This window comes from Trichosurus vulpecula, chromosome 6, assembly GCF_011100635.1.
Source record: "Trichosurus vulpecula isolate mTriVul1 chromosome 6, mTriVul1.pri, whole genome shotgun sequence".
NCBI classification, from domain to species: domain Eukaryota; kingdom Metazoa; phylum Chordata; class Mammalia; order Diprotodontia; family Phalangeridae; genus Trichosurus; species Trichosurus vulpecula.
The window spans coordinates 130,576,943-130,588,117 of NC_050578.1; positions in this window are offsets into that span (position 1 = coordinate 130,576,943).

Sequence of the window (11,175 nt, forward strand, 5' to 3'; positions counted from 1 at the left end):
CAAAACTGGACTTCTTGCTGTCCTATCTCCCATACATCACACATGGCATTCCATCTCCCATATCCCTCTGCTGACACAGGTTGTTCCTCAGTCTTACAATTCTCTCCTTCTCTTCTCCACAACTTGGAGGCTCTTGCTTCCTTCAAAGCTCAGTCCATATGTCACCCCCTGCATAAACCCTTTCCTGATCCCTTCTCATCCTCAGTTATTAGTGGCAACCTATAAATTTGCATCATATTTATTTGGTATATACTTATATTAATCAATCCATATACATTTATTAAGTTCCTAGTACAATCCAGGCACTGTTATAAGCACTGGGGATACAAAAAGAGGCAAGGACAGTCCTTTCCTTTAAGGAGCTATTGTGTCCCCTCACAGAATACAAGTTCCTTGAAGGCAGAGCCAGTTTTATTTTTGTCTCTGTATTTCCAGAAACTAGCATAATGCCTGGCACATAGTAGGAGCTTGAATAATGTTTGTTGATTGACTGATTAAATCATTTTCCACCACTCTAGTATAGTACTACTCTAATGGTACAATTATATTTAGAATCACAGTTTTATAGTGGATATTTAATGAATAGTTATTGAATAAATGTTGAAATAAAGGAATGCACTGAAGCATCAAAGCACAGGATGTACCAAAAGTCTTAAGATAGTTTTAAGCTCTAATGTATTGTGATCTAACATAAAACTATTCAATTCTGTTTAATGCAACAACAAACATTTATTAAGTGCCTCTGGTGTACAAGGCACTATACTGAGCAATGGGGATTAAAAGACAAAAATGGAACTGTTCCTGACCTCAATGTGCAGATATTTTATTCTTATATAAATAAGTAAATAATGACATTTTGGTTCACTTTTATTAAGTGTCTCTTCTGGGCAAGGTAATATGCTAGACATTGGCTAGAATCCAGCCACTAGATACGTGTTAGCTATGTCTTAATTCCTGCCTCCTTCCAGGAGATTACAAGAGAAAAGAGGTGTGTGTGTGCGTGTGTGTGTGTGTGTGTGTGTGTGTGTGTGTGTCTGTGTGTGTGTGTGTCTGTGTGTGTGTCTGTCTGTCTGTCTCAGGAGAGGGGTATATTATAAGACATTTACACAACTGAGTCTTCTGGTTCTAAAATTCAGAGTCAAAGTAGGTAACTCCTCAAATGAGATCAGAAAGCATTGTTACCAGGCAAAACCACCGATTTTCATGATAATTTTCACTACTTTAAGGAGCTTTATTTTCTCATCTGTAAATCATCTTAGATGATTTCTAAGTTTTCTTACTCCTCCAATATATCTTTTTCTCTGAGGATTTTAATATTTAGAACCACAGAATCTTGAGGTTGAAAAGAACCATAGAGGTCATCTAGCTTAACTCCCAGCTGTAGCCTGAATCTTCTCTAAAATATTTCTGATGTTTGCCTTATCTGTCCTTGAAAATTACTAATGATGGGGAACTCATTGTTTCCCATGATAACTAATTCCATCATTAGGAAGCTGTCTTTACATTGAGTTTAAATTTATTTTTCTAGAATTTAACCCCGTTGGTCCCGTATCTGCCTTCTGGATTCAAGTACAAGTCTAAACTCCCTTCCATATAAAACATTGAATTCCTTCAGAGGGAGACTGTGTGAGCTATGGCTATAAAGCCTGCTCAGGTATTTCAGAACTTTAATGGATTTTGGACTTACAATGACAGTCCATATGAGATATAATTGTGGGGGGACAAACTCCCCAGGAAGGAACTAATTAAGGGAACCCAATGAACCTCAGAGGCCAAAGTAGAAATATAGGAACTAGGGAAAAAGATAGGAGAAAGTAGAAATTAAAACCACTAAGATGGTTAAAGCTTAAACCAGTCAATAGCTATGTTAAATGTCAACTTTTCTATAATCATTTTGAGGGAAAAAGGCACTTTCCTTTCTCTCATATACTCTTCCTTCACATTCCTGCCTGACTGCCAGCATGGAAGAGAGGACAGAATACTGAACTTGGAGTCAAAAAAACCTGGGTTCGACTCCTGCTTCTGATTTTATAAATCTTTATAATTATATGTGTTAGGACTTAACCTACTAAGTCAGAGACCACTTGGGATCTTCATTGGGAAAAAGAGTTCCTTGTGCTCATGAAATCAAAGATCTCTTCACAAGTCTTGTGCATATATGTGTTCCTTCCTTGTATTCTCAGCACCTAGCACAGTACCTTCCCAAACGTAGCCACTTAATGTCTTTTGAACTAAAATATCACAGATATACACAGGCTATAAATTTGGTGAAGTCCATTAAAAGTTTACTTACACACCAATTTACACGATTTGTAGACAAACAAATTCACCACTGGGCTTTACTGCTAGTCTGGATTGTGAAACAAGAAAACATTGTAGAAGCATTGCCATAAACAGCACGTGTGCCACGTTCAATCCTTAGACTGAAGAGACCAAATTAGGGCCCTAGTTATTTAAAAAAGTAGTTGTATTTTTATGGCAAATATTCACAGTGGACTCCTAATGAAACATATAAACACTGAATATGTATTTCCAGCTGTACTCTTTGGCAATATATGTGACTTGAAATCAGTTTTTTAAAGAGTATTTGTCCTGCGTAATTATGTACGGAATTTAAGATTTCTGGAAGACAGTCCAAACCAACTTTTTAAATTGGTTCTCAAATTAAAGAAGTGTCATTTGACTCTAAGGACTCAACACATTCCACTGCCTTGTAATCATCCCATTTCTATAACTGAGGTAGGCTTCCAGCTTGGCACTCCCTGGTTATACAGTTGTGAGGCCAACATTAAACCAATAATTTAAAGTAAGCCACAGCATTCTTGTGTGAGTGTGTGCGTATGTGTGTGTGTATTTGTGTTAATTCCGCATACAAATATAAACATTTGGCTATTCATTTACAGCAGGAAATGGAAGTCTATTTTGGGCAGCAGTGTTAATACTTAACTTACAAACACGTAGTCCTTTGATAAAGGAAAATCAAATGGAAAACCAAAAGGATGATTGCATAAAAGATGCATTACTTTAGAAACTGAAGACATTCTAGCATTCCTAAGGCCTAGGTAACACCTTAATACTACTATATTTACTTAGGAGGGCATATTAACCATTTCAAACCTCTAGGATGTCATCTGTGTTCATGGTTCTACACAGTAAGAATTCATGTTCAGAATGATGCCTCTACAAGATCTTAAAATATCAATGAAAAAATTATACTCTGTGTGCTACTTATTTCAATATTCAAAAAATCCATGATGTCATCTAGTGTGTCAATGTAGATAATAACCCATCCACACCTGGCTTTATGAGCTGCTATAGCCAGCTTGGTGATACTGGTGGCTTCTTGGTGATGAACCTGCTCCCCCATTAGGTAGGTTAGTCTTTGTATGACGGTCCCTAGGTTCTAATTAAAGCCTTTCTAGTTTGATAGAACCTGCCAGAGATTGTGTTTTCTTGGCAAAGCTTTTGAAACCCTAAACTTCTATGGAAAATAAAGTGCCAGAATAGCATTTTAGTGGAGTATGCTTATTACTAAGCAGAGATATGGAGTAATACAGCTCAGAAATAACTTTAAAGGGGCTGAAACTTAAAGATTTTTTTCCCCAAACAATCTCCAGTTGTTAAAAAATTCAGTTAAAAATAGCCTATTCTCCTAAAGTTTCAGTTAATCACAGTTTTATTTATTAAGCAACTAATTCACATGATGCTATCCTGACACAGTAAAAAGGTAATTACATAACACTGCTGCCTACAATCAGTAGTAGGAAATCTAAGAAAGCAACAATGGTAGATGTATATGTGTGTATATAACATAAAGACACCACAACAAACACAACAAAGTATTTGTTATTGACAAGTCAAGGTTATAGGAAAGGCAAAATAATACATATTATTCAAATGCCAAACATACATTTGCCAGAAGCCAATTTTATGAAGAATTCAAACAAGGTAAGCACTCACATGGAGGCCAGAAGAGGCAAAATAAGGAAACTCTCAAGGCTTCTCTGAAGAACTTTGGTATTGATTATGAGATATGGGAGACTGTGGCACAGGACCACACAGCATAGCATGCCCATATCAAAGAAGGAACTGTGCTCTATGAGCAACGAAGAATTGCAGTAGCTCGAAAACAATGTGAGGGGAAAAAATTTAGGGCCATCTCCATCCCAAATGCTCATACAGACTATTTGTACCCAACCTGTAGTAGAGCCTTCCAAGCTCATATTGGTTTGATCAACCACAGCCAGCACACTGCACATTGACCCTCATGCTGTGATATCATTTTTTTTCCTCTTTGAGTACAAAGGACAATAACAACTGTAGAGTACTATGGTCAGAAAGACCTGGGTTCAAATCCTGCTTCAGATAATTACTAGCTATATTAACCTAGACAAGATACAACTCTTTGAACCTGGGTCTCCTCATGAGTAAAATAAAGCAGTTGGACTTGAATTGTACTTGAAGTTCTCTTTAAGCTTTAAATCTATGATCCTAGAATCACTTGTACATTCATAAAAGAAGGCAAGGGTAAATACATAATTGGGCTCAGTCAGTCAATAGAGTGCATACTATGTGCCAAGCATTATGCTAAGGGTAGATTAGCAGTGGGAGTTCCTTTTCTAAGCCAAAGCCAAAAGCAATGAGTGTTTCTCAGAAGAATATGGGAAATTTCATGGAAGAAAAAAATATGGAACATTTTGAAATGTCTGCCATCCTTGCACAAGGGACAGGCTGAAGTTTTAGAATTATTTCAGTCTGGGCATATGTACCACCAAAACCTACCTGGAGGGATTAATTTTGTGTTGCACTATTGCTCTTGGTTCAATTTTCTTGGGGCCAGATTCCAGCTCATCTAATTTTTAAAATTTTCCTAAACTTAAATGTCCAAGTATTTGAAAATAGGCAGATATTTGAGTTTCTTTTCTATAATTTGCAGCAAAAGGGAATACTAGACATCTACATTTATGATAAAAATTGACAATATATTTGAAGTGTACCATGGACATAAGAAGGATCCTCAGAAATCAGTGATCCTTGAAGGTCATCCCTGGTTTCTACCCTCATTTCCACAATTACTTCACTGACGCTGTGCCCAAATCAAGGCAAGTTTTAAAATGTATGCTCACCTCTATAGAGTCTAAGGTTCATAAAGTATTTTCCTCACAGCAGTCTTGTGAAACAGGTAATTCCAGTATAATGGTCCCCATTTCACAGGTGAGGATATGAAGGTCAGAGAGGTTAAATCAAGTGGCTTGTTAAGTGTCAGAACCAGTTTTTGAATCGAGGTCTCCTGACCTCAAATCCAGTGCTCTTCTCCCAATATCACAATACCACTTCATTACTCTTTAAACTTACTATTATCTCAGAGGAAGTATTATATTAAGTGGAACTTCCCCAACATATTAAGCAATTCCATTTTCCCAAGACAAAGGCTACATTTGTTTTCTTACTCTAATTCTAATGAACTGAATGATTAAGATTCCCTGCTAGGTGTTTCATCATAAGATCTAGAAAAAAAAAAGCCAAAATCAAATAAGTTAGCACTTGTGAGTCTATGCTTATACAAACAATGACTGAATGCATGCATGCATGCATGAATGAATGAATGAATGAATGAATAGTAAAAGAAGCATTTATCATGCATTTAACAATGTGCCAAGCACTGTGGTAGGTATTGTGGATACAAATAGGAACAGCCAGATAGCCCTTGCTCTCAAGACACTCACAATGTTAACTTTCAAGAAAAAAGTTTTTCAAAAGAATCAATTCTCTGGGTGGCTCCACAATTTGACATTGCACAGAGTACCAGGATTCTTAACTGAAGCAGCAATTTACATCTTGGGTGCCCCAAGAAGTACACACATATCATAAAAAAAGGAGAAATTGTAAAGTTCAATTGAAGGTAAGTTTTACTGAACACTTGATGGAAAATTAGAGGGCTGTATTTCCATCAAAAGAAAGGGAGTTTATTTCCCCCAGAGCCTTAGTTAACGTGTTTGAAGAGAATAAAGATAGCTCAATATACAGACTGAGACTGTAACTCTGCAACAACCCACGGGTATCTGCTTTTTTCTATGTCATGTAATGTCAGTAAAATAGATATTTGTCACTCTTAATAGCACTCCTTTAATACGATAGAGAAAAAAAACCTAGATATTATAGCTGATCTAGTAGATATTGATTTAAGAAAATAAAAAATACATTTTATTTTAGTAGTATATTTAACTAACAGTAAACATTGAGTTTGACCTTGGTATTAGATTAGTATGAATGCAACCAAAATAACAACTGTATCTTACTGTAACATTGGGAAAGACTGTTCTTTGTAGAATACTGGACAAGTGTTCTTTTAATAATACAGGGCATCCCAAATGTCATCAAGTAATTTTACACCTTAGAGTTAAAAACTGTACAAATACTTTTGGGACACCCTATGCCTTTCTCTCTTCCCCTCTTGGATATATTACTTTAATTTTTCAAAATTAGATTGTCTTATCTCAGCATCACAACAATCCTATGAGTTAAGTAGGTTTGCTATTGCTATTCCCATCTTATAAATGAGTAAACTGAAGGAGATACAGATGAAGTGACTGACCTTACAGCACAGAGCTAATAAGAGACTTTCCCGCAACTGGTTATTGCTACTGTTCAGTTGTTTCAGTCTTATCTGACTCTATGACCCCATTCAAAGTTTTCTTGGAAAAGATACTGGAGTGATTTGCCATTTCCTTCTTCAGCTCGCTTTATAGAAGAAGAAACAGGCAACCAGGGGTAAGTGACTGGTGCAGGGTCACATGTCTGAGGCAAAATTTTAACTCAGAAAGATGAGTCTTCCTGACTCCAGGCCTGGTACTCTATCCACTGAACTACCTACAACTGGAACTGTGTCTAATATCTCCTTACTCTTCTCATTAGACCATTCTATGTAAACTTTTAATGGGCCAATACGCATGGAAGAATTACAGAAAGAGTCAGAAGAACAAATGACATAAAAAATAAAATAACTGCAAGCCAATTTTCTTAAATTTGAAAATAATAGGTTTTTGCTTTGATGTTCATAGACAATCTCCTTCAAAAAAAACCTGCCTGATAGTTCTAAGCCTAGGAACCCATAATAATAATTTTTTAAATATAACTTAAGTTAAATAGTGACACAGAAAGTCAAAGAAGGTCGTTTTCAAAAAGCCTATCTCCCACAAGAAAGATTTTTTCTTTTTAGTGGAACCTGCAAGATCTATTCATGCTCATGGTTCAAATTCTATTCTTTTGTGTTAAAATATTTCAGTTCCTTCATCCTTGAAAGTCATTTAAAAATTCATATAAAATTCCTTAATAGCTTTTGAATGGATCAAATTTAGCTCTTTCTAGTGTTTTTTTGCCAGGATTTTTATCAAGAAAAAATTAAGTTTATAGGCTTCATATTTTACATGTCCCATTTAGAAAAAAAAAAAACTATTTCCATGTTACCATTAAGTAAAGCAAAAGAAAACACACCCTAATTTAAAATATATCGGTCAGTATTTATCTTCAAAATGTAGGGTAAATTATGTACTCATAGTAATGTTTGGAAGAGTTGTTTGTCAAGAAGAACATTACTTAAAATTGAAACAACTGTACATTTATTAAATGACTCAATTTAATGATTTTATTCAAAAGAATACAGTATTTTTCTGATAATTAAAATCAATATGTTGAAAGTACGGTATGTTTCACCTCTCCCCTAGGCGTTAAATCTCTGCTTGTAGATTATCTAAAACTTCCTCCATTTCATTTGTTATATCTTGTTCCAGAAAAAGACAGTTTTACAAGAATATCAACGATTTTATTGGCAGAGAATTTGCTAGGACACTCCCATAGAAGCTTGCTTGCTAGGTTACTCCCATGTAATCTGCTTTCAGTCTGGTAACTTGGAAGATTTTGAAGCTGTGCTTGAGCTACTGAAAATTAATACTAGACAAATTCATTCATTCTCAATAGCTGTTCTATTTCAAAGCAGGATATTTTTCAGTGATACAAAATCCAGCCAACATTTCTATAATACATCAAGGTTCACAAACCATCTTATTTGGACCCCACAACAGTTCGGTGAAGGGTATAATCATAATAAATGGAAGAATTTATATTGTGCTTTATGGTTTGCAAAGCACTTGCATACATTATGTAGTAAAAGCCATAAAAATAACACAACCACAGTGCTGTAGGAGCACACAAGGGGAAAAGGGTCCTTCCAGATAGGGCAATTATGCAAGGCATCATGGGAGGACTTGATACTTGAGTAAGACCTCGAAGGGTAAGTAAAATTTTGATAGTTGAAGATGGAGGTGAAGGGCATCATTCCTGGTGGAGGAAACAAGATGAGCAAAGGTGAGGCAATAAGAAAGCATGGAGGCCAGAGAAGACAATGCAGCTTTAGGGAATAACAGGAGAAGGCAAAGAGGAAGGAGGAGAAGGAATAAGCACTGGCTAAGCACATTTTACAAACAGTATTTTATCCTCACAACAACCCTAGAAGGTACTAGTGCCATTATCTCCATTTTATAGTTGAGAAAACTGAGGCAGAGTTAAGTGACTTGCCCAGGATCACATAGCTAGTATTTGAGGGCAAATCTGAACACAGGTCTTCCTAGCTCCAGATCCAACACTCTATCCACTGCACCACCAGACTAGCTATAGCATCGGCATGATGTAGTAGTGGGAAATAAAACTGGAGGGACATTTTTGGACCTGATTGCATATGGCCTTGAAAAAAGAGTCTAGGTTTTATTATCTGGTAGAAGTAAATACTACCAATGAGGGAGGCTGAAGACAGGGAGACCAGTTGGGAACTTATTGCAATATCCAAGCATGAGCAAAAAAGGGCATGGGGACTGTTGGGAGTGGAAAAAAGGACCTGATATGAAGGAAATGAAAATAAGAATCAACAGAATGTGATGACAGATTAAATATGGTGTCAAGGGAAAGATAACTGAAATCTGAATCTGGGTGACTACGAGTATGGCTGCCATTAATAGAAACAATGAAGTCAGGACAAGGAATTTGTTTTATGATTTCTTGATTTCTCAGTCATTAGCTTCCATTTGCTCCATTCTGATTTTTAAGGAATTATTTTCTTTAGTGAGCTTTTGGACCTCCTTTTCCATTTGGCCTATTCTGCTTTTTATGGTATTCTTCTCCTCACTGGCTTTGTGGACATCTTTTAACATATGGCCTAGTCTGTTTTTTAAGGTATTATTTTCTTCAGTATTTTTTGTGTCTTCTTTACCAAGCTATTGACTCATTTTTCATGATTTTCTTATATCACTCTCATTTCTCTTCCCAATTTTTCCTCTACTTCTCTCACTTGATTTTTAAAATCTTTTTTGAGCTCTTCCATGGCCTAAGACCAATTCACATTATTTTGGAGGCTTTGGATGTAGGACCTTTGACTTTGTTGTCTTCTTCTGAGTGTATGTTTTGATCGTCAGAGGTTTTTTTTTAATCATTGTTTGCTCATTTTCCCAGCCTATTACTTGCCTTTTAACTCTTTGTTAAAGTAGGGCTCTGCTTCCAGTGTGGAGGACATACTGTCCCAAGCTTCAGGGGTTTTGTTTTCAGAGATACTTCTAGGGACTTGTAAGTTTTCAGTTCTTCCAAGGTGATATGATTTAAGGGGAGATGTTTACTCTTCTCCTGGCCTGTGCTCTGGTCAGTGAGTAACCACAAGCACTCTTTTCTGCCCTGGAACCATGAGGAAGGTCCTTCCACTGCTGATACTGCCACCCAGATCCAAGCATGGGCACTGCCTCAGTGCTAGCAGAGAGACCCCTGTAATCTCTATCTGACCAGTTGTTCAATGCCCTTACTATCTGTGGGCTGAGAGCTCTGTAAGCAGCCACTGCCACTGCCACTGCCACTACTGATTCAGTCACTCCCAAGGCCTGCTGGGTCTGGGCCCTGTGCTGGCAGAGCCTGAGCTGGACTGCACTCCTCTTTCACCCAGGTCCCACAGACCTTTCTTGCTAACCTTCTGTGTTTGATGTTTGTGCTGAGAAATCTAGAAACCACCACTGCTGCCAGTGATTCAGTCATCTTAAGGCCTGCTCTGGGTTTGCTGGGGCCCAGTCTACTTTGGCACTGGTGAGGCCTGTGCTACCCTCTCACTCTGGTGCAATAGACCTTTCCTGTCGACCTTCCAGGTTGTCTTGAGCTGGAAATTTGTTTCACTCCATCTTTTGTGTGTTCTGCTGCTCTAGGATGTGTTTAGAGTCATTTTTAAAGGTATTTGGAGGAGTTTGGTGGGATGCTCAGGTCAGTCTCTGCCTTTACTTTGCCATCTTGGCTCCCCTACTTTTAGGACAAGGAGTTTGGAGGAGAAAAATTGCACTCCCCTATTCAATAAATTCAGTGGCCCACTGTTTCCTCTAAAATAAAACATAAACAAAAAAAGCTTTTAGCCTACTTCTGTGTCATTTCACCTTGTTGTCTTTTAAGAATTCTACATTCTAGCCAACTAGTTGCATCTCTCAAATTTAGTGTGGCAGCTCCTGGCTCTATACTGCACTTTTTCTGCTTGTCTTTCAGAGTCCTAATCTTCCTTCAAAATTAAACTTGAGTGACTTCCTCTTATTGCCTTCTCATCTACCCTCCCCTCAATCATCCTCCCCCCTCCAGATTCTTTTCTGCCTCAAATTTTTGGTACATTTCACCTGGTTCTCTTCTTTTCTCCAGGCACTCCCTACCTAAGGTAAGGGTGGTGGCTGGGGTAGAGTCCATTGATTACCCCCAAATAAAAGTAATTACCTTTGTTAGGTGAGAAAATATCCTGATTGAATCAATCAATCAAGGTGTGAATGAGGCTTCAAAGGTACTCTGAATCAATTAGGTGCAATAGGAGCTCTGCTCTAATTAGTTAGATGACTTGGTCCCATCCTGAGGATCCTGTAAAAAAGTAAGAACCATGTGGGGAAAAAATGGAGAAATTTCAAGGATCTGGGAGTAGAAAGGAAGAAGTGGAGACATCAAAAGCTGAGCAGAAAAGAATGAGCAGCACAGGGGCAAATGGTGAAAAGAGAAAAATAAAGTAAATTGAGCTGGGGCCAATAATGGAGAGATAAGAGAGTAAATGGATCTCTGTACAGGCATCTGGGAACAGAAGATTCAGGCTAGTGATGTCAGAAATGTCTACTTCCTCAAGGA